Source organism: Triplophysa dalaica, chromosome 15, assembly GCF_015846415.1.
Source record: "Triplophysa dalaica isolate WHDGS20190420 chromosome 15, ASM1584641v1, whole genome shotgun sequence".
Taxonomy (NCBI): Eukaryota; Metazoa; Chordata; class Actinopteri; order Cypriniformes; family Nemacheilidae; genus Triplophysa; species Triplophysa dalaica.
Genome location: NC_079556.1, coordinates 2488670 through 2507507, shown reverse-complemented (window position 1 = coordinate 2507507; position 18838 = coordinate 2488670). Strand labels below are relative to the sequence as shown.

At 39.6% G+C, this 18838-nt stretch overlaps 47 non-coding genes across 47 annotated transcripts; all 47 read right to left on the bottom strand.

The window, feature by feature from the left end:
• Positions 1-236: 236 nt before the first annotated feature.
• trnal-uaa (transfer RNA leucine (anticodon UAA)) lies at positions 237-319 on the bottom strand. Its single transcript has one exon. It is a non-coding gene; the product is annotated as a tRNA-Leu (tRNA).
• A 261-nt stretch (positions 320-580) lies between these two features.
• On the bottom strand, positions 581-663 carry trnal-uaa (transfer RNA leucine (anticodon UAA)). Its single transcript has one exon. It is a non-coding gene; the product is annotated as a tRNA-Leu (tRNA).
• A 261-nt stretch (positions 664-924) lies between these two features.
• trnal-uaa (transfer RNA leucine (anticodon UAA)) lies at positions 925-1007 on the bottom strand. Its single transcript has one exon. It is a non-coding gene; the product is annotated as a tRNA-Leu (tRNA).
• A 270-nt stretch (positions 1008-1277) lies between these two features.
• Positions 1278-1360, bottom strand: trnal-uaa (transfer RNA leucine (anticodon UAA)). The gene has a single exon. It is a non-coding gene; the product is annotated as a tRNA-Leu (tRNA).
• A 270-nt stretch (positions 1361-1630) lies between these two features.
• On the bottom strand, positions 1631-1713 carry trnal-uaa (transfer RNA leucine (anticodon UAA)). The gene has a single exon. It is a non-coding gene; the product is annotated as a tRNA-Leu (tRNA).
• Positions 1714-1983: 270 nt separating this feature from the next.
• trnal-uaa (transfer RNA leucine (anticodon UAA)) lies at positions 1984-2066 on the bottom strand. The gene has a single exon. It is a non-coding gene; the product is annotated as a tRNA-Leu (tRNA).
• A 261-nt stretch (positions 2067-2327) lies between these two features.
• trnal-uaa (transfer RNA leucine (anticodon UAA)) lies at positions 2328-2410 on the bottom strand. The gene has a single exon. It is a non-coding gene; the product is annotated as a tRNA-Leu (tRNA).
• Positions 2411-2680: 270 nt separating this feature from the next.
• On the bottom strand, positions 2681-2763 carry trnal-uaa (transfer RNA leucine (anticodon UAA)). The gene has a single exon. It is a non-coding gene; the product is annotated as a tRNA-Leu (tRNA).
• A 270-nt stretch (positions 2764-3033) lies between these two features.
• Positions 3034-3116, bottom strand: trnal-uaa (transfer RNA leucine (anticodon UAA)). Its single transcript has one exon. It is a non-coding gene; the product is annotated as a tRNA-Leu (tRNA).
• A 270-nt stretch (positions 3117-3386) lies between these two features.
• Positions 3387-3469, bottom strand: trnal-uaa (transfer RNA leucine (anticodon UAA)). Its single transcript has one exon. It is a non-coding gene; the product is annotated as a tRNA-Leu (tRNA).
• Positions 3470-3739: 270 nt separating this feature from the next.
• trnal-uaa (transfer RNA leucine (anticodon UAA)) lies at positions 3740-3822 on the bottom strand. Its single transcript has one exon. It is a non-coding gene; the product is annotated as a tRNA-Leu (tRNA).
• A 270-nt stretch (positions 3823-4092) lies between these two features.
• trnal-uaa (transfer RNA leucine (anticodon UAA)) lies at positions 4093-4175 on the bottom strand. Its single transcript has one exon. It is a non-coding gene; the product is annotated as a tRNA-Leu (tRNA).
• Positions 4176-4445: 270 nt separating this feature from the next.
• trnal-uaa (transfer RNA leucine (anticodon UAA)) lies at positions 4446-4528 on the bottom strand. The gene has a single exon. It is a non-coding gene; the product is annotated as a tRNA-Leu (tRNA).
• A 270-nt stretch (positions 4529-4798) lies between these two features.
• On the bottom strand, positions 4799-4881 carry trnal-uaa (transfer RNA leucine (anticodon UAA)). Its single transcript has one exon. It is a non-coding gene; the product is annotated as a tRNA-Leu (tRNA).
• Positions 4882-5151: 270 nt separating this feature from the next.
• trnal-uaa (transfer RNA leucine (anticodon UAA)) lies at positions 5152-5234 on the bottom strand. Its single transcript has one exon. It is a non-coding gene; the product is annotated as a tRNA-Leu (tRNA).
• A 261-nt stretch (positions 5235-5495) lies between these two features.
• On the bottom strand, positions 5496-5578 carry trnal-uaa (transfer RNA leucine (anticodon UAA)). The gene has a single exon. It is a non-coding gene; the product is annotated as a tRNA-Leu (tRNA).
• Positions 5579-5848: 270 nt separating this feature from the next.
• Positions 5849-5931, bottom strand: trnal-uaa (transfer RNA leucine (anticodon UAA)). Its single transcript has one exon. It is a non-coding gene; the product is annotated as a tRNA-Leu (tRNA).
• A 270-nt stretch (positions 5932-6201) lies between these two features.
• On the bottom strand, positions 6202-6284 carry trnal-uaa (transfer RNA leucine (anticodon UAA)). Its single transcript has one exon. It is a non-coding gene; the product is annotated as a tRNA-Leu (tRNA).
• Positions 6285-6554: 270 nt separating this feature from the next.
• Positions 6555-6637, bottom strand: trnal-uaa (transfer RNA leucine (anticodon UAA)). Its single transcript has one exon. It is a non-coding gene; the product is annotated as a tRNA-Leu (tRNA).
• Positions 6638-6906: 269 nt separating this feature from the next.
• On the bottom strand, positions 6907-6989 carry trnal-uaa (transfer RNA leucine (anticodon UAA)). Its single transcript has one exon. It is a non-coding gene; the product is annotated as a tRNA-Leu (tRNA).
• A 270-nt stretch (positions 6990-7259) lies between these two features.
• Positions 7260-7342, bottom strand: trnal-uaa (transfer RNA leucine (anticodon UAA)). Its single transcript has one exon. It is a non-coding gene; the product is annotated as a tRNA-Leu (tRNA).
• Positions 7343-7612: 270 nt separating this feature from the next.
• Positions 7613-7695, bottom strand: trnal-uaa (transfer RNA leucine (anticodon UAA)). The gene has a single exon. It is a non-coding gene; the product is annotated as a tRNA-Leu (tRNA).
• A 270-nt stretch (positions 7696-7965) lies between these two features.
• On the bottom strand, positions 7966-8048 carry trnal-uaa (transfer RNA leucine (anticodon UAA)). The gene has a single exon. It is a non-coding gene; the product is annotated as a tRNA-Leu (tRNA).
• Positions 8049-8318: 270 nt separating this feature from the next.
• Positions 8319-8401, bottom strand: trnal-uaa (transfer RNA leucine (anticodon UAA)). The gene has a single exon. It is a non-coding gene; the product is annotated as a tRNA-Leu (tRNA).
• A 270-nt stretch (positions 8402-8671) lies between these two features.
• On the bottom strand, positions 8672-8754 carry trnal-uaa (transfer RNA leucine (anticodon UAA)). The gene has a single exon. It is a non-coding gene; the product is annotated as a tRNA-Leu (tRNA).
• A 270-nt stretch (positions 8755-9024) lies between these two features.
• On the bottom strand, positions 9025-9107 carry trnal-uaa (transfer RNA leucine (anticodon UAA)). The gene has a single exon. It is a non-coding gene; the product is annotated as a tRNA-Leu (tRNA).
• Positions 9108-9377: 270 nt separating this feature from the next.
• trnal-uaa (transfer RNA leucine (anticodon UAA)) lies at positions 9378-9460 on the bottom strand. Its single transcript has one exon. It is a non-coding gene; the product is annotated as a tRNA-Leu (tRNA).
• Positions 9461-9729: 269 nt separating this feature from the next.
• trnal-uaa (transfer RNA leucine (anticodon UAA)) lies at positions 9730-9812 on the bottom strand. The gene has a single exon. It is a non-coding gene; the product is annotated as a tRNA-Leu (tRNA).
• Positions 9813-10072: 260 nt separating this feature from the next.
• On the bottom strand, positions 10073-10155 carry trnal-uaa (transfer RNA leucine (anticodon UAA)). The gene has a single exon. It is a non-coding gene; the product is annotated as a tRNA-Leu (tRNA).
• Positions 10156-10425: 270 nt separating this feature from the next.
• On the bottom strand, positions 10426-10508 carry trnal-uaa (transfer RNA leucine (anticodon UAA)). Its single transcript has one exon. It is a non-coding gene; the product is annotated as a tRNA-Leu (tRNA).
• Positions 10509-10778: 270 nt separating this feature from the next.
• Positions 10779-10861, bottom strand: trnal-uaa (transfer RNA leucine (anticodon UAA)). Its single transcript has one exon. It is a non-coding gene; the product is annotated as a tRNA-Leu (tRNA).
• Positions 10862-11131: 270 nt separating this feature from the next.
• Positions 11132-11214, bottom strand: trnal-uaa (transfer RNA leucine (anticodon UAA)). Its single transcript has one exon. It is a non-coding gene; the product is annotated as a tRNA-Leu (tRNA).
• Positions 11215-11484: 270 nt separating this feature from the next.
• Positions 11485-11567, bottom strand: trnal-uaa (transfer RNA leucine (anticodon UAA)). Its single transcript has one exon. It is a non-coding gene; the product is annotated as a tRNA-Leu (tRNA).
• Positions 11568-11828: 261 nt separating this feature from the next.
• Positions 11829-11911, bottom strand: trnal-uaa (transfer RNA leucine (anticodon UAA)). The gene has a single exon. It is a non-coding gene; the product is annotated as a tRNA-Leu (tRNA).
• Positions 11912-12181: 270 nt separating this feature from the next.
• On the bottom strand, positions 12182-12264 carry trnal-uaa (transfer RNA leucine (anticodon UAA)). Its single transcript has one exon. It is a non-coding gene; the product is annotated as a tRNA-Leu (tRNA).
• Positions 12265-12534: 270 nt separating this feature from the next.
• Positions 12535-12617, bottom strand: trnal-uaa (transfer RNA leucine (anticodon UAA)). The gene has a single exon. It is a non-coding gene; the product is annotated as a tRNA-Leu (tRNA).
• Positions 12618-12887: 270 nt separating this feature from the next.
• trnal-uaa (transfer RNA leucine (anticodon UAA)) lies at positions 12888-12970 on the bottom strand. The gene has a single exon. It is a non-coding gene; the product is annotated as a tRNA-Leu (tRNA).
• Positions 12971-13231: 261 nt separating this feature from the next.
• On the bottom strand, positions 13232-13314 carry trnal-uaa (transfer RNA leucine (anticodon UAA)). The gene has a single exon. It is a non-coding gene; the product is annotated as a tRNA-Leu (tRNA).
• Positions 13315-13575: 261 nt separating this feature from the next.
• Positions 13576-13658, bottom strand: trnal-uaa (transfer RNA leucine (anticodon UAA)). Its single transcript has one exon. It is a non-coding gene; the product is annotated as a tRNA-Leu (tRNA).
• A 270-nt stretch (positions 13659-13928) lies between these two features.
• On the bottom strand, positions 13929-14011 carry trnal-uaa (transfer RNA leucine (anticodon UAA)). The gene has a single exon. It is a non-coding gene; the product is annotated as a tRNA-Leu (tRNA).
• Positions 14012-16496: 2485 nt separating this feature from the next.
• On the bottom strand, positions 16497-16579 carry trnal-uaa (transfer RNA leucine (anticodon UAA)). Its single transcript has one exon. It is a non-coding gene; the product is annotated as a tRNA-Leu (tRNA).
• A 261-nt stretch (positions 16580-16840) lies between these two features.
• On the bottom strand, positions 16841-16923 carry trnal-uaa (transfer RNA leucine (anticodon UAA)). Its single transcript has one exon. It is a non-coding gene; the product is annotated as a tRNA-Leu (tRNA).
• Positions 16924-17193: 270 nt separating this feature from the next.
• trnal-uaa (transfer RNA leucine (anticodon UAA)) lies at positions 17194-17276 on the bottom strand. Its single transcript has one exon. It is a non-coding gene; the product is annotated as a tRNA-Leu (tRNA).
• A 270-nt stretch (positions 17277-17546) lies between these two features.
• Positions 17547-17629, bottom strand: trnal-uaa (transfer RNA leucine (anticodon UAA)). Its single transcript has one exon. It is a non-coding gene; the product is annotated as a tRNA-Leu (tRNA).
• Positions 17630-17899: 270 nt separating this feature from the next.
• Positions 17900-17982, bottom strand: trnal-uaa (transfer RNA leucine (anticodon UAA)). The gene has a single exon. It is a non-coding gene; the product is annotated as a tRNA-Leu (tRNA).
• Positions 17983-18252: 270 nt separating this feature from the next.
• trnal-uaa (transfer RNA leucine (anticodon UAA)) lies at positions 18253-18335 on the bottom strand. Its single transcript has one exon. It is a non-coding gene; the product is annotated as a tRNA-Leu (tRNA).
• Positions 18336-18605: 270 nt separating this feature from the next.
• On the bottom strand, positions 18606-18688 carry trnal-uaa (transfer RNA leucine (anticodon UAA)). Its single transcript has one exon. It is a non-coding gene; the product is annotated as a tRNA-Leu (tRNA).
• Positions 18689-18838: the final 150 nt, after the last annotated feature.

Genomic DNA, 18838 nt, shown 5'->3' with positions numbered 1-18838 from the left:
TATGTGCTTCATTTTCAAGCAGGAAGTCTCAAAGAAGATTTCCAGGGCAGGTTCAAACTAATGTTTACTAGATTTTAAGTCAAACATCTTAACTGCTCAGTCATCCTGATTGTGGCAGGATAATTTTGGAAAGAGATATTCATTTTCCAAAGTGAAAGTTCAGCCTCGAGTATTAGTTTAGTTAAGTGTCTGTCAGGCTCACTAAATTAGTTAGAAGCAAACACTAAGATTCAACTTACCAGGATTGGGGTTTGAACCCACGAGGACATATGTCCATTGGATCTTAAGTCCAACACCTTAACCACTCGGTCATCCTGGTTGCTTTGTCAACGCTACTGGTTTATCACAATAAATTGGTGCTTCATTTTCAAACAGGAAGTCTGAAAGAAGATTTCCAGGGCAGGTTCAAACTAATTTTTACTGGATTTTAAGTCAAACATCTTAACTGCTCAGTCATCCTGGTTGTGTTGGAAGCATTTTCAAAATTGGTATGGATTTTCCAAAGTGAAAGTACAGTCTCAAATATAAGTTTAGCTAAGTGTCAACAAAATTGGTTACAAGCAAACACTAAGATTCAACTTACCAGGAGTGGGGTTTAAACCCACGAGGACATATGTCCATTGGATCTTAAGTCCAACACCTTAACCACTCGATCATCCTGGTTTTGTTGTGCATGTAACTGGTTTATCACACAAAATGTGTGCTTCATTGTCAAGCAGGAAGCCTCAAAGAAGATTTCTAAAGCAGGTTCAATCTTATGTCTACTGGATTTTAAGTCCAACACCTTAACCGCTCAGTCATCCTGGTTGTGTTAGAAGCATTTTCGAAACAGGTGTGGATTTTACAAAGTGACAGTACAGTCTCAAGTATTAGTTTAGCTAAGTGTCAACAAAATTGGTTAGAAGCAAACACTAAGATTCAACTTACCAGGAGTGGGGTTTGAACCCACGAGGACATATGTCCATTGGATCTTAAGTCCAACACCTTAACCACTCGGTCATCCTGGTTTTGTTGTGCAAGTAACTGGTTTATCACACAAAATTTGTGCTTCATTGTCAAGCAGGAAGTCTGAAAGAAGATTTCCAGGGCAGGTTCAAACTAATGTTTACTGAATTTTAAGTCAAACATCTTAACTGCTCAGTCATCCTGGTTGTGTTGGAAGCATTTTCGAAACAGGTATGGTTTTTCCAAAGTGAAAGTACAGTCTCAAGTATTAGTTTAGTTAAGTGTCTGTAAGGCTCACTAAATTGGTTAGAAGCAAACACTAAGATACAACTTACCAGGAGTGGGGTTTGAACCCACGAGGACATATGTCCATTGGATCTTAAGTCCAACACCTTAACCACTCGGTCATCCTGGTTGCTTTGTCAACGCTACTGGTTTATCACAATAAATTGGTGCTTCGTTGCCAAGCAGGAGGTCTCAAAGAAGATTTCTAGGGCAGGTTCAAACTTATGTCTACTGGATTTTAAGTACAACACCTTAACCGCTCAGTCATCCTGGTTGTGTTGGAAGCATTTTCGAAACAGGTATGGTTTTTCCAAAGTGAAAGTACAGTCTCAAGTATTAGTTTAGTTAAGTGTCTGTAAGGCTCACTAAATTGGTTAGAAGCAAACACTAAGATCCAACTTACCAGGAGTGGGGTTTGAACCCACGAGGACATATGTCCATTGGATCTTAAGTCCAACACCTTAACAACTCGGTCATCCTGGTTGCTTTGTCAACGCTACTGGTTTATCACAATAAATTGGTGCTTCATTTTCAAACAGGAAGTCTGAAAGAAGATTTCCAGGGCAGGTTCAAACTAATGTTTACTGGATTTTAAGTCAAACATCTTAACCGCTCAGTCATCCTGGTTGTGTTGGAAGCATTTTCGAAACAGGTATGGATTTTCCAAAGTTAAAGTACAGTCTCAAGTATTAGTTTAGTTAAGTGTCTGTAAGGCTCACTAAATTGGTTAGAAGCAAACACTAAGACTCAATTTACCAGGAGTGGGGTTTGAACCCACAAGGACATATGTCCATTGGATCTTAAGTCCAACACCTTAACCACTCGGTCATCCTGGTTTTGTTGTGCAAGTAACTGGTTTATCACACAAAATTTGTGCTTCATTGTCAAGCAGGAAGCCTCAAAGAAGATTTCTAAAGCAGGTTCAATCTTATGTCTACTGGATTTTAAGTCCAACACCTTAACCGCTCAGTCATCGTGGTTGTGTTAGAAGCATTTTCGAAACAGGTGTGGATTTTACAAAGTGACAGTACAGTCTCAAATATAAGTTTAGCTAAGTGTCAACAAAATTGGTTAGAAGCAAACACTAAGATTCAACTTACCAGGAGTGGGGTTTGAACCCACGAGGACATATGTCCATTGGATCTTAAGTCCAACACCTTAACCACTCGGTCATCCTGGTTTTGTTGTGCAAGTAACTGGTTTATCACACAAAATTTGTGCTTCATTGTCAAGCAGGAAGTCTGAAAGAAGATTTCCAGGGCAGGTTCAAACTAATGTTTACTGGATTTTAAGTCAAACATCTTAACTGCTCAGTCATCCTGGCTGTGTTGGAAGCATTTTCGAAACAGGTATGGATTTTGCAAAGTGAAAGTACAGTCTCAAGTATTAGTTTAGTTAAGTGTCTGTAAGGCTCACTAAATTGGTTAGAAGCAAACACTAAGATCCAACTTACCAGGAGTGGGGTTTGAACCCACGAGGACATATGTCCATTGGATCTTAAGTCCAACACCTTAACCACTCGGTCATCCTGGTTGCTTTGTCATCGCTACTGGTTTATCACAATAAATTGGTGCTTCATTGTCAAACAGGAGGTCTCAAAGAAGATTTCTAGGGCAGGTTCAAACTTATGTCTACTGGATTTTAAGTACAACACCTTAACCGCTCAGTCATCCTGGTTGTGTTGGAAGCATTTTCGAAACAGGTATGGTTTTTCCAAAGTGAAAGTACAGTCACAAGTATTAGTTTAGTTAAGTGTCTGTAAGGCTCACTAAATTGGTTAGAAGCAAACACTAAGATCCAACTTACCAGGAGTGGGGTTTGAACCCACGAGGACATATGTCCATTGGATCTTAAGTCCAACACCTTAACCACTCGGTCATCCTGGTTTTGTTGTGCAAGTAACTGGTTTATCACACAAAATTTGTGCTTCATTGTCAAGCAGGAAGTCTGAAAGAAGATTTCCAGGGCAGGTTCAAACTAATGTTTACTGGATTTTAAGTCAAACATCTTAACTGCTCAGTCATCCTGGCTGTGTTGGAAGCATTTTCGAAACAGGTATGGATTTTGCAAAGTGAAAGTACAGTCTCAAGTATTAGTTTAGTTAAGTGTCTGTAAGGCTCACTAAATTGGTTAGAAGCAAACACTAAGATCCAACTTACCAGGAGTGGGGTTTGAACTCACGAGGACATATGTCCATTGGATCTTAAGTCCAACACCTTAACCACTCGGTCATCCTGGTTGCTTTGTCATCGCTACTGGTTTATCACAATAAATTGGTGCTTCATTGTCAAACAGGAGGTCTCAAAGAAGATTTCTAGGGCAGGTTCAAACTTATGTCTACTGGATTTTAAGTACAACACCTTAACCGCTCAGTCATCCTGGTTGTGTTGGAAGCATTTTCGAAACAGGTATGGTTTTTCCAAAGTGAAAGTACAGTCTCAAGTATTAGTTTAGTTAAGTGTCTGTAAGGCTCACTAAATTGGTTAGAAGCAAACACTAAGATCCAACTTACCAGGAGTGGGGTTTGAACCCACGAGGACATATGTCCATTGGATCTTAAGTCCAACACCTTAACCACTCGGTCATCCTGGTTGCTTTGTCAACGCTACTGGTTTATCACAATAAATTGGTGCTTCATTTTCAAACAGGAAGTCTGAAAGAAGATTTCCAGGGCAGGTTCAAACTAATGTTTACTGGATTTTAAGTCAAACATCTTAACTGCTCAGTCATCCTGGTTGTGTTGGAAGCATTTTCGAAACAGGTATGGATTTTCCAAAGTTAAAGTACAGTCTCAAGTATTAGTTTAGTTAAGTGTCTGTAAGGCTCACTAAATTGGTTAGAAGCAAACACTAAGATCCAACTTACCAGGAGTGGGGTTTGATCCCACGAGGACATATGTCCATTGGATCTTAAGTCCAACACCTTAACCACTCGGTCAGCCTGGTTGCTTTGTAAACGCTACTGGTTTATCACAATAAATTGGTGCTTCATTGTCAAACAGGAAGTCTGAAAGAAGATTTCCAGGGCAGGTTCAAACTAATGTTTACTGGATTTTAAGTCAAACATCTTAACTGCTCAGTCATCCTGGTTGTGGCAGGATAATTTTGGAAAGAGGTATTCATTTTCCAAAGTGAAAGTTCAGCCTTGAGTATTAGTTTAGTTAAGTGTCTGTAAGGCTCACTAAATTGGTTAGAAGCAAATACTAAGATCCAACTTACCAGGAGTGGGGTTTGAACCCACGAGGACATATGTCCATTGGATCTTAAGTCCAACACCTTAACCACTCGGTCATCCTGGTTGCTTTGTCAACGCTACTGGTTTATCACAATAAATTGGTGCTTCATTGTCAAACAGGAAGTCTGAAAGAAGATTTCAATGGCAGGTTCAAACTAATGTTTACTGGATTTTAAGTCAAACATCTTAACTGCTCAGTCATCCTGGTTGTGGCAGGATAATTTTGGAAAGAGGTATTCATTCTCCAAAGTGAAAGTTCAGCCTTGAGTATTAGTTTAGTTAAGTGTCTGTAAGGCTCACTAAATTGGTTAGAAGCAAATACTAAGATCCAACTTACCAGGAGTGGGGTTTGAACCTAGGAGGACATATGTCCATTGGATCTTAAGTCCAATACCTTAACCACTCGGTCATCCTGGTTGCTTTGTCAACGCTACTGGTTTATCACAATAAATTGGTGCTTCCTTTTCAAACAGGAAGTCTGAAAGAAGATTTCCAGGGCAGGTTCAAACTAATGTTTACTGGATTTTAAGTCAAACATCTTAACTGCTCAGTCATCCTGGTTGTGGCAGGATAATTTTGGAAAGAGGTATGCATTTTCCAAAGTGAAAGTTCAGCCTTGAGTATTAGTTTAGTTAAGTGTCTGTAAGGCTCACTAAATTGGTTAGAAGCAAACACTAAGATCCAACTTACCAGGAGTGGGGTTTGAACCCACGAGGACATATGTCCATTGGATCTTAAGTCCAACACCTTAACCACTCGATCATCCTGGTTTTGTTGTGCATGTAACTGGTTTATCACACAAAATGTGTGCTTCATTGTCAAGCAGGAAGCCTCAAAGAAGATTTCTAAAGCAGGTTCAATCTTATGTCTACTGGATTTTGAGTCCAACACCTTAACCGCTCAGTCATCCTGGTTGTGTTAGAAGCATTTTCGAAACAGGTGTGGATTTTACAAAGTGACAGTACAGTCTCAAGTATTAGTTTAGCTAAGTGTCAACAAAATTGGTTAGAAGCAAACACTAAGATCCAACTTACCAGGAGTGGGGTTTGAACCCACGAGGACATATATCCATTGGATCTTAAGTCCAACACCTTTACCACTCGGTCACCCTGGTTTTGTTGTGCAAGTAACTGGTTTCTCACACAAAATTTGTGCTTCATTGTCAAGCAGGAAGTCTGAAAGAAGATTTCCAGGGCAGGTTCAAACTAATGTTTACTGGATTTTAAGTCAAACATCTTAACTGCTCAGTCATCCTGGTTGTGTTGGAAGCATTTTCGAAACAGGTATGGATTTTGCAAAGTGAAAGTACAGTCTCAAGTATTAGTTTAGTTAAGTGTCTGTAAGGCTCACTAAATTGGTTAGAAGCAAATACTAAGATCCAACTTACCAGGAGTGGGGTTTGAACCCACGAGGACATATGTCCATTGGATCTTAAGTCCAACATCTTAACCACTCGGTCATCCTGGTTGCTTTGTCAACGCTACTGGTTTATCACAATAAATTGGTGCTTCATTTTCAAACAGGAAGTCTGAAAGAAGATTTCCAGGGCAGGTTCAAACTAATGTTTACTGGATTTTAAGTCAAACATCTTAACTGCTCAGTCATCCTGGTTGTGTTGGAAGCATTTTCGAAACAGGTATGAATTTTCCAAAGAGAAAGTACAGTCTCAAGTATTAGTTTAGTTAAGTGTCTGTAAGGCTCACTAAATTGGTTAGAAGCAAACACTAAGACTCAATTTACCCGGAGTGGGGTTTGAACCCAAGAGGACATATGTCCATTGGATCTTAAGTCCAACACCTTAACCACTCGGTCATCCTGGTTGCTTTGCCAACGCTACTGGTTTATCACAATAAATTGGTGCTTCATTGTCAAACAGGAAGTCTGAAAGAAGATTTCCAGGGCAGGTTCAAACTAATGTTTAGTGGATTTTAAGTCAAACATCTTAACTGCTAAGTCATCCTGGTTGTGGCAGGATAATTTTGGAAAGAGGTATTCATTTTCCAAAGTGAAAGTTCAGCCTTGAGTATTAGTTTAGTTAAGTGTCTGTAAGGCTCACTAAATTCGTTAGAAGCAAACACTAAGATCCAACTTACCAGGAGTGGGGTTTGAACCCACGAGGACATATGTCCATTGGATCTTAAGTCCAACACCTTAACCACTCGGTCATCGTGATGCTTTGTCAACGCTACTGGTTTATCACAATAAATTGGTGCTTCATTGTCAAACAGGAAGTCTGAAAGAAGATTTCCAGGGCAGGTTCAAACTAATGTTTACTGGATTTTAAGTCAAACATCTTAACTGCTCAGTCATCCTGGTTGTGTTGGAAGCATTTTCGAAACAGGTATGGATTTTGCAAAGTGAAAGTACAGTCTCAAGTATTAGTTTAGTTAAGTGTCTGTAAGGCTCACTAAATCGGTTAGAAGCAAACACTAAGACTCAATTTACCCGGAGTGGGGTTTGAACCCAAGAGGACATATGTCCATTGGATCTTAAGTCCAACACCTTAACCACTCGGTCATCCTGGTTGCTTTGCCAACGCTACTGGTTTATCACAATAAATTGGTGCTTCATTGTCAAGCAGGAAGCCTCAAAGAAGATTTCTAAAGCAGGTTCAATCTTATGTCTACTGGATTTTAAGTCCAACACCTTAACCGCTCAGTCATCCTGGTTGTGTTAGAAGCATTTTAGAAACAGGTGTGGATTTTACAAAGTGACAGTACAGTCTCAAGTATTAGTTTAGTTAAGTGTCTGTAAGGCTCACTAAATTGGTTAGAAGCAAACACTAAGATCCAACTTACCAGGAGTGGGGTTTGAACCCACGAGGACATATGTCCATTGGATCTTAAGTCCAACACCTTAACCACTCGGTCATCCTGGTTTTGTTGTGCAAGTAACTGGTTTATCACACAAAATTTGTGCTTCATTGTCAAGCAGGAAGTCTGAAAGAAGATTTCCAGGGCAGGTTCAAACTAATGTTTACTGGATTTTAAGTCAAACATCTTAACTGCTCAGTCATCCTGGCTGTGTTGGAAGCATTTTCGAATCAGGTATGGATTTTGCAAAGTGAAAGTACAGTCTCAAGTATTAGTTTAGTTAAGTGTCTGTAAGGCTCACTAAATTGGTTAGAAGCAAACACTAAGATCCAACTTACCAGGAGTGGGGTTTGAACCCACGAGGACATATGTCCATTGGATCTTAAGTCCAACACCTTAACCACTCGGTCATCCTGGTTGCTTTGTCATCGCTACTGGTTTATCACAATAAATTGGTGCTTCATTGTCAAACAGGAGGTCTCAAAGAAGATTTCTAGGGCAGGTTCAAACTTATGTCTACTGGATTTTAAGTACAACACCTTAACCGCTCAGTCATCCTGGTTGTGTTGGAAGCATTTTCGAAACAGGTATGGTTTTTCCAAAGTGAAAGTACAGTCTCAAGTATTAGTTTAGTTAAGTGTCTGTAAGGCTCACTAAATTGGTTAGAAGCAAACACTAAGATCCAACTTACCAGGAGTGGGGTTTGAACCCACGAGGACATATGTCCATTGGATCTTAAGTCCAACACCTTAACCACTCGGTCATCCTGGTTGCTTTGTCAACGCTACTGGTTTATCACAATAAATTGGTGCTTCGTTGCCAAGCAGGAGGTCTCAAAGAAGATTTCTAGGGCAGGTTCAAACTTATGTCTACTGGATTTTAAGTACAACACCTTAACCGCTCAGTCATCCTGGTTGTGTTGGAAGCATTTTCGAAACAGGTATGGATTTTCCAAAGTGAAAGTACAGTCTCAAGTATTAGTTTAGTTAAGTGTCTGTAAGGCTCACTAAATTGGTTAGAAGCAAACACTAAGATCCAACTTACCAGGAGTGGGGTTTGAACCCACGAGGACATATGTCCATTGGATCTTAAGTCCAACACCTTAACCACTCGGTCATCCTGGTTGCTTTGTCAACGCTACTGGTTTATCACAATAAATTGGTGCTTCATTTTCAAACAGGAAGTCTGAAAGAAGATTTCCAGGGCAGGTTCAAACTAATGTTTACTGGATTTTAAGTCAAACATCTTAACTGCTCAGTCATCCTGGTTGTGTTGGAAGCATTTTCGAAACAGGTATGGATTTTCCAAAGTGAAAGTACAGTCTCAAGTATTAGTTTAGTTAAGTGTCTGTAAGGCTCACTAAATTGGTTAGAAGCAAACACTAAGATCCAACTTACCAGGAGTGGGGTTTGAACCCACGAGGACATATGTCCATTGGATCTTAAGTCCAACACCTTAACCACTCGGTCATCCTGGTTGCTTTGTCAACGCTACTGGTTTATCACAATAAATTGGTGCTTCATTGTCAAACAGGAAGTCTGAAAGAAGATTTCCAGGGCAGGTTCAAACTAATGTTTACTGGATTTTAAGTCAAACATCTTAACTGCTCAGTCATCCTGGTTGTGGCAGGATAATTTTGGAAAGAGGTATTCATTTTCCAAAGTGAAAGTTCAGCCTTGAGTATTAGTTTAGTTAAGTGTCTGTAAGGCTCACTAAATTGGTTAGAAGCAAACACTAAGATCCAACTTACCAGGAGTGGGGTTTGAACCCACGAGGACATATGTCCATTGGATCTTAAGTCCAACACCTTAACCACTCGGTCATCCTGGTTGCTTTGTCAACGCTACTGGTTTATCACAATAAATTGGTGCTTCATTGTCAAACAGGAAGTCTGAAAGAAGATTTCCAGGGCAGGTTCAAACTAATGTTTACTGGATTTTAAGTCAAACATCTTAACTGCTCAGTCATCCTGGTTGTGGCAGGATAATTTTGGAAAGAGGTATTCATTCTCCAAAGTGAAAGTTCAGCCTTGAGTATTAGTTTAGTTAAGTGTCTGTAAGGCTCACTAAATTGGTTAGAAGCAAACACTAAGATCCAACTTACCAGGAGTGGGGTTTGAACCCACGAGGACATATGTCCATTGGATCTTAAGTCCAACACCTTAACCACTCGGTCATCCTGGTTGCTTTGTCAACGCTACTGGTTTATCACAATAAATTGGTGCTTCTTTTCAAACAGGAAGTCTGAAAGAAGATTTCCAGGGCAGGTTCAAACTAATGTTTACTGGATTTTAAGTCAAACATCTTAACTGCTCAGTCATCCTGGTTGTGGCAGGATAATTTTGGAAAGAGGTATTCATTTTCCAAAGTGAAAGTTCAGCCTTGAGTATTAGTTTAGTTAAGTGTCTGTAAGGCTCACTAAATTGGTTAGAAGCAAACACTAAGATCCAACTTACCAGGAGTGGGGTTTGAACCCACGAGGACATATGTCCATTGGATCTTAAGTCCAACACCTTAACCACTCGGTCATCCTGGTTGCTTTGTCAAGCTACTGGTTTATCACAATAAATTGGTGCTTCATTGTCAAGCAGGAAGCCTCAAAGAAGATTTCTAAGGCAGGTTCAAACTTATGTCTACTGGATTTTAAGTCCAACACCTTAACCGCTCAGTCATCCTGGTTGTGTTAGAAGCATTTTCGAAACAGGTGTGGATTTTACAAAGTGACAGTACAGTCTCAAGTATTAGTTTAGCTAAGTGTCAACAAAATTGGTTAGAAGCAAACACTAAGATCCAACTTACCAGGAGTGGGGTTTGAACCCACGAGGACATATGTCCATTGGATCTTAAGTCCAACACCTTAACCACTCGGTCATCCTGGTTTTGTTGTGCAAGTAACTGGTTTATCACACAAAATTTGTGCTTCATTGTCAAGCAGGAAGTCTGAAAGAAGATTTCCAGGGCAGGTTCAAACTAATGTTTACTGGATTTTAAGTCAAACATCTTAACTGCTCAGTCATCCTGGTTGTGTTGGAAGCATTTTCGAAACAGGTATGGATTTTGCAAAGTGAAAGTACAGTCTCAAGTATTAGTTTAGTTAAGTGTCTGTAAGGCTCACTAAATTGGTTAGAAGCAAACACTAAGATCCAACTTACCAGGAGTGGGGTTTGAACCCACGAGGACATATGTCCATTGGATCTTAAGTCCAACACCTTAACCACTCGGTCATCCTGGTTGCTTTGTCAACGCTACTGGTTTATCACAATAAATTGGTGCTTCATTGTCAAACAGGAAGTCTGAAAGAAGATTTCCAGGGCAGGTTCAAACTAATGTTTACTGGATTTTAAGTCAAACATCTTAACTGCTCAGTCATCCTGGTTGTGTTGGAAGCATTTTCGAAACAGGTATGCATTTTCCAAAGTGAAAGTACAGTCTCAAGTATTAGTTTAGTTAAGTGTCTGTAAGGCTCACTAAATTGGTTAGAAGCAAACACTAAGATCCAACTTACCAGGAGTGGGGTTTGAACCCACGAGGACATATGTCCATTGGATCTTAAGTCCAACACCTTAACCACTCGGTCATCCTGGTTGCTTTGTCAACGCTACTGGTTTATCACAATAAATTGGTGCTTCATTGTCAAACAGGAAGTCTGAAAGAAGATTTCCAGGGCAGGTTCAAACTAATGTTTACTGGATTTTAAGTCAAACATCTTAACTGCTCAGTCATCCTGGTTGTGGCAGGATAATTTTGGAAAGAGGTATTCATTTTCCAAAGTGAAAGTTCAGCCTTGAGTATTAGTTTAGTTAAGTGTCTGTAAGGCTCACTAAATTGGTTAGAAGCAAACACTAAGATCCAACTTACCAGGAGTGGGGTTTGAACCCACGAGGACATATGTCCATTGGATCTTAAGTCCAACACCTTAACCACTCGGTCATCCTGGTTGCTTTGTCAACGCTACTGGTTTATCACAATAAATTGGTGCTTCATTGTCAAACAGGAAGTCTGAAAGAAGATTTCCAGGGCAGGTTCAAACTAATGTTTACTGGATTTTAAGTCAAACATCTTAACTGCTCAGTCATCCTGGTTGTGTTGGAAGCATTTTCGAAACAGGTATGGATTTTCCAAAGTGAAAGTACAGTCTCAAGTATTAGTTTAGTTAAGTGTCTGTAAGGCTCACTAAATTGGTTAGAAGCAAACACTAAGACTCAACTTACCAGGAGTGGGGTTTGAACCCACGAGGACATATGTCCATTGGATCTTAAGTCCAACACCTTAACCACTCGGTCATCCTGGTTGCTTTGTCAACGCTACTGGTTTATCACAATAAATTGGTGCTTCATTGTCAAGCAGGAAGCCTCAAAGAAGATTTCTAAGGCAGGTTCAATCTTATGTCTACTGGATTTTAAGTCCAACACCTTAACCGCTCAGTCATCCTGGTTGTGTTAGAAGCATTTTAGAAACAGGTGTGGATTTTACAAAGTGACAGTACAGTCTCAAGTATTAGTTTAGCTAAGTGTCAACAAAATTGGTTAGAAGCAAACACTAAGATTCAACTTACCAGGAGTGGGGTTTGAACCCACGAGGACATATGTCCATTGGATCTTAAGTCCAACACCTTAACCACTCGGTCATCCTGGTTTTGTTGTGCAAGTAACTGGTTTATCACACAAAATTTGTGCTTCATTGTCAAGCAGGAAGTCTGAAAGAAGATTTCCAGGGCAGGTTCAAACTAATGTTTACTGGATTTTAAGTCAAACATCTTAACTGCTCAGTCATCCTGGTTGTGTTGGAAGCATTTTCGAAACAGGTATGGATTTTGCAAAGTGAAAGTACAGTCTCAAGTATTAGTTTAGTTAAGTGTCTGTAAGGCTCACTAAATTGGTTAGAAGCAAACACTAAGATCCAACTTACCAGGAGTGGGGTTTGAACCCACGAGGACATATGTCCATTGGATCTTAAGTCCAACACCTTAACCACTCGGTCATCCTGGTTGCTTTGTCAACGCTACTGGTTTATCACAATAAATTGGTGCTTCATTGTCAAACAGGAAGTCTGAAAGAAGATTTCCAGGGCAGGTTCAAACTAATGTTTACTGGATTTTAAGTCAAACATCTTAACTGCTCAGTCATCCTGGTTGTGGCAGGATAATTTTGGAAAGAGATATTCATTTTCCAAAGTGAAAGTTCAGCCTTGAGTATTAGTTTAGTTAAGTGTCTGTAAGGCTCACTAAATTGGTTAGAAGCAAACACTAAGATCCAACTTACCAGGAGTGGGGTTTGAACCCACGAGGACATATGTCCATTGGATCTTAAGTCCAACACCTTAACCACTCGGTCATCCTGGTTGCTTTGTCAACGCTACTGGTTTATCACAATAAATTGGTGCTTCGTTGCCAAGCAGGAGGTCTCAAAGAAGATTTCTAGGGCAGGTTCAAACTTATGTCTACTGGATTTTAAGTACAACACCTTAACCGCTCAGTCATCCTGGTTGTGTTGGAAGCATTTTCGAAACAGGTATGGATTTTCCAAAGTGAAAGTACAGTCTCAAGTATTAGTTTAGTTAAGTGTCTGTAAGGCTCACTAAATTGGTTAGAAGCAAACACTAAGATCCAACTTACCAGGAGTGGGGTTTGAACCCACGAGGACATATGTCCATTGGATCTTAAGTCCAACACCTTAACCACTCGGTCATCCTGGTTGCTTTGTCAACGCTACTGGTTTATCACAATAAATTGGTGCTTCATTGTCAAACAGGAAGTCTGAAAGAAGATTTCCAGGGCAGGTTCAAACTAATGTTTACTGGATTTTAAGTCCAACACCTTAACCGCTCAGTCATCCTGGTTGTGTTAGAAGCATTTTAGAAACAGGTGTGGATTTTACAAAGTGACAGTACAGTCTCAAGTATAAGTTTAGCTAAGTGTCAACAAAATTGGTTAGAAGCAAACACTAAGATTCAACTTACCAGGAGTGGGGTTTGAACCCACGAGGACATATGTCCATTGGATCTTAAGTCCAACACCTTAACCACTCGGTCATCCTGGTTTTGTTGTGCAAGTAACTGGTTTATCACACAAAATTTGTGCTTCATTGTCAAGCAGGAAGTCTGAAAGAAGATTTCTAAGGCAGGTTCAAACTAATGTCTACTGGATTTTAAGTCAAACACCTTAACCGCTCAGTCATCCTGGTTGTGTTAGAAGCATTTTCGAAACAGGTGTGGATTTTCCAAAGTGACAGTACAGTCTCAAGTATTAGTTTAGCTAAGTGTCAACAAAATTGGTTAGAAGCAAACACTAAGATCCAACTTACCAGGAGTGGGGTTTGAACCCACGAGGACATATGTCCATTGGATCTTAAGTCCAACACCTTAACCACTCGGTCATCCTGGTTTCTTTGTCAACGCTACTGGTTTATCACAATAAATTGGTGCTTCATTGTCAAACAGGAAGTCTGAAAGAAGATTTCCAGGGCAGGTTCAAACTAATGTTTACTGGATTTTAAGTCAAACATCTTAACTGCTCAGTCATCCTGGTTGTGGCAGGATAATTTTGGAAAGAGATATTCATTTTCCAAAGTGAAAGTTCAGCCTTGAGTATTAGTTTAGTTAAGTGTCTGTAAGGCTCACTAAATTGGTTAGAAGCAAACACTAAGATCCAACTTACCAGGAGTGGGGTTTGAACCCACGAGGACATATGTCCATTGGATCTTAAGTCCAACACCTTAACCACTCGGTCATCCTGGTTGCTTTGTCAACGCTACTGGTTTATCACAATAAATTGGTGCTTCGTTGCCAAGCAGGAGGTCTCAAAGAAGATTTCTAGGGCAGGTTCAAACTTATGTCTACTGGATTTTAAGTACAACACCTTAACCGCTCAGTCATCCTGGTTGTGTTGGAAGCATTTTCGAAACAGGTATGGTTTTTCCAAAGTGAAAGTACAGTCTCAAGTATTAGTTTAGTTAAGTGTCTGTAAGGCTCACTAAATTGGTTAGAAGCAAACACTAAGATCCAACTTACCAGGAGTGGGGTTTGAACCCACGAGGACATATGTCCATTGGATCTTAAGTCCAACACCTTAACCCAGAGGTGGGGGACTCGAGTCACATGACTTGACTCGAGTCTGACTCGAGTCACAATTTTCAGGACTTGCGACTTGCTTGATTGAAGTAAGAAAATGACTTGACTTGACTTTGACTTGAGAGCAGGTGACTTGAGACTTGACTTGACTTTAAATGGAAGACTCGACAATGACTTGAACTTTGTAAAGTAATGAAATTACCTAAAATAATTATTGTGACTCGGCAGCACTACAGCGCCTGTGCCTTTAACGCTGCTCAACTCAAACCGCGCCAAACAAGGTGAAACAGCCAATTACTGTAGAGCAGTTACGATAGAGAGGAAACTGCGCATGCGCCTGGCGGCTTGAAACAGTTGTGGCCGTTACAATGGCGGACAACAGTCGAGCTCCACAGTCACGTTTGGCTATAAGGACTTTGAACTGGACCGTGAAAATAAAAAAATATTTGCCAGATGCAGAGCATGCAACGCGAGGATTTCTGACGCGACAACCACAACGTCGAATTTCATCCGACATTATAAGAACCACAAGGAAAGGTTACAAAGTAATTTCTTTATAGTCAGTGTAATAAAACGATTACTAATATAATGAATTAATCGTTTCTGTTTGTCATAATTTTGCTTTGGTTGTTTTTTATCATTAGAAAAGTGATAATCGATCATCACTGGTAGGCCTACATCTCATCTCATAAGGTGATGAATTGGGGAATCTGGCTATAATGGCGTAGCCCGAATTGTTATGTTCTTTAAACATTAAAATCATCTTAAAATAAAGAAGGGCTTCTCTGTATTACATGTAGGCGAATGTCTATATTAAATGTGCGCATGTTCAAGTGTTTGTGTTGACTGCGTGTGGAAACTGAATAGCAGCTCGTTTATATACTGCATGACTGGCTAACATGGACGCGCCGGTGAGATCACTTGAACTTAAAAAAACTCTTTAAAAACTTTTCGGTCATACTGACGAGAATAATTTCATAGTTCGAATCTGTTAAATGTCTAAAAAAAATTTATACTCACAATAACAGCAAAACGTTTTGTGCTGTAAAATAATGAAACCAGTTCAAATAGAAAACAAATATTCTCAGATTATATATTACGTATGAAACGTGCATACTGCGTGTCCACCGCAGAGATGACGATTAAGCATCATAACTTCATCACTGGGCTATATTAACATACATTTTATTTATATTCTACCGAAATGAAAAAGATTCGTTCATTTTGATAAACAAGATTCAATACCGAAGTCAATAAAATGATCCGGGATTCCCATCAATAGATGCAAATTCCCTATAGGCCTACTGTTCACATTAATGGACAGCACAAGTATTACAGCATCATATACTTAAAACATACAATAGTCAAGTTTTCAATCACAATTCTTAGTTTATAAGCTTCATAGCCTGTATAAATGCATTCTCTCAGATACAAGTATTTCCATTTCTGTGTAGACGTTGCAATTAAATTGAATTAGATTTTATTATACATTTCAGACTGGATTTCTTTTGTGTAAGCAACACTTTTATTTTCAGATATTAATGTTGCACAGATATGCATATGATTCATATATAGCAATGTGAATAAGATACATAATGTATGTATATAAGTTCATCTTTTCTGTGCAAAAATAAACATGTATCTAAAAAATTAACCTCTGTTTATTTTAGTACTGCGACTTGACTTGACTTGAAACTTATCAGGACTTGACTTGACTTGCTTAGGGTGAACCCTTGACTTGACTTGACTTGACTTGCTTGATTTGTCTAAACTGTGACTCGAGACTTGACTCGAGACTTGATAGTTAAGACTTGAGACTTGCTTGGACTTGGCCATATGTGACTTGTTCCCATCTCTGCCTTAACCACTCGGTCATCCTGGTTGCTTTGTCAACGCTACTGGTTTATCACAATAAATTGGTGCTTCATTTTCAAACAGGAAGTCTGAAAGAAGATTTCCAGGGCAGGTTCAAACTAATGTTTACTGGATTTTAAGTCAAACATCTTAACTGCTCAGTCATCCTGGTTGTGTTGGAAGCATTTTCGAAACAGGTATGGATTTTCCAAAGTGAAAGTACATTCTCAAGTATTAGTTTAGTTAAGTGTCTGTAAGGCTCACTAAATTGGTTAGAAGCAAACACTAAGACTCAATTTACCAGGAGTGGGGTTTGAACCCACGAGGACATATGTCCATTGGATCTTAAGTCCAACACCTTAACCACTCGGTCATCCTGGTTGCTTTGTAAACGCTACTGGTTTATCACAATAAATTGGTGCTTCATTGTCAAACAGGAAGTCTGAAAGAAGATTTCCAGGGCAGCTTCAAACTAATGTTTACTGGATTTTAAGTCAAACATCTTAACTGCTCAGTCATCCTGGTTGTGTTGGAAGCATTTTCGAAACAGGTGTGGATTTTACAAAGTGACAGTACAGTCTCAAGTATTAGTTTAGCTAAGTGTCAACAAAATTGGTTAGAAGCAAACACTAAGATCCAACTTACCAGGAGTGGGGTTTGAACCCACGAGGACATATGTCCATTGGATCTTAAGTCCAACACCTTTACCACTCGGTCACCCTGGTTTTGTTGTGCAAGTAACTGGTTTCTCACACAAAATTTGTGCTTCATTGTCAAGCAGGAAGTCTGAAAGAAGATTTCCAGGGCAGGTTCAAACTAATGTTTACTGGATTTTAAGTCAAACATCTTAACTGCTCAGTCATCCTGGTTGTGTTGGAAGCATTTTCGAAACAGGTATGGATTTTGCAAAGTGAAAGTACAGTCTCAAGTATTAGTTTAGTTAAGTGTCTGTAAGGCTCACTAAATTGGTTAGAAGCAAATACTAAGATCCAACTTACCAGGAGTGGGGTTTGAACCCACGAGGACATATGTCCATTGGATCTTAAGTCCAACATCTTAACCACTCGGTCATCCTGGTTGCTTTGTCAACGCTACTGGTTTATCACAATAAATTGGTGCTTCATTTTCAAACAGGAAGTCTGAAAGAAGATTTCCAGGGCAGGTTCAAACTAATGTTTACTGGATTTTAAGTCAAACATCTTAACTGCTCAGTCATCCTGGTTGTGTTGGAAGCATTTTCGAAACAGGTATGAATTTTCCAAAGTGAAAGTACAGTCTCAAGTATTAGTTTAGTTAAGTGTCTGTAAGGCTCACTAAATTGGTTAGAAGCAAACACTAAGACTCAATTTACCCGGAGTGGGGTTTGAACCCAAGAGGACATATGTCCATTGGATCTTAAGTCCAACACCTTAACCACTCGGTCATCCTGGTTGCTTTGCCAACGCTACTGGTTTATCACAATAAATTGGTGCTTCATTGTCAAACAGGAAGTCTGAAAGAAGATTTCCAGGGCAGGTTCAAACTAATGTTTAGTGGATTTTAAGTCAAACATCTTAACTGCTCAGTCATCCTGGTTGTGGCAGGATAATTTTGGAAAGAGGTATTCATTTTCCAAAGTGAAAGTTCAGCCTTGAGTATTAGTTTAGTTAAGTGTCTGTAAGGCTCACTAAATTGGTTAGAAGCAAATACTAAGATCCAACTTACCAGGAGTGGGGTTTGAACCCACGAGGACATATGTCCATTGGATCTTAAGTCCAACACCTTAACCACTCGGTCATCCTGGTTGCTTTGTCAACGCTACTGGTTTATCACAATAAATTGGTGCTTCATTGTCAAACAGGAAGTCTGAAAGAAGATTTCCAGGGCAGGTTCAAACTAATGTTTACTGGATTTTAAGTCAAACATCTTAACTGCTCAGTCATCCTGGTTGTGGCAGGATAATTTTGGAAAGAGGTATTCATTCTCCAAAGTGAAAGTTCAGCCTTGAGTATTAGTTTAGTTAAGTGTCTGTAAGGCTCACTAAATTGGTTAGAAGCAAATACTAAGATCCAACTTACCAGGAGTGGGGTTTGAACCCACGAGGACATATGTCCATTGGATCTTAAGTCCAACACCTTAACCACTCGGTCATCCTGGTTGCTTTGTCAACGCTACTGGTTTATCACAATAAATTGGTGCTTCATTGTCAAACAGGAAGTCTGAAAGAAGATTTCCAGGGCAGGTTCAAACTAATGTTTACTGGATTTTAAGTCAAACATCTTAACTGCTCAGTCATCCTGGTTGTGGCAGGATAATTTTGGAAAGAGGTATTCATTTTCCAAAGTGAAAGTTCAGCCTTGAGTATTAGTTTAGTTAAGTGTCTGTAAGGCTCACTAAATTGGTTAGAAGCAAACACTAAGATCCAACTTACCAGGAGTGGGGTTTGAACCCACGAGGACATATGTCCATTGGATCTTAAGTCCAACACCTTAACCACTCGATCATCCTGGTTTTGTTGTGCATGTAACTGGTTTATCACACAAAATGTGTGCTTCATTGTCAAGCAGGAAGCCTCAAAGAAGATTTCTAAAGCAGGTTCAATCTTATGTCTACTGGATTTTAAGTCCAACACCTTAACCGCTCAGTCATCCTGGTTGTGTT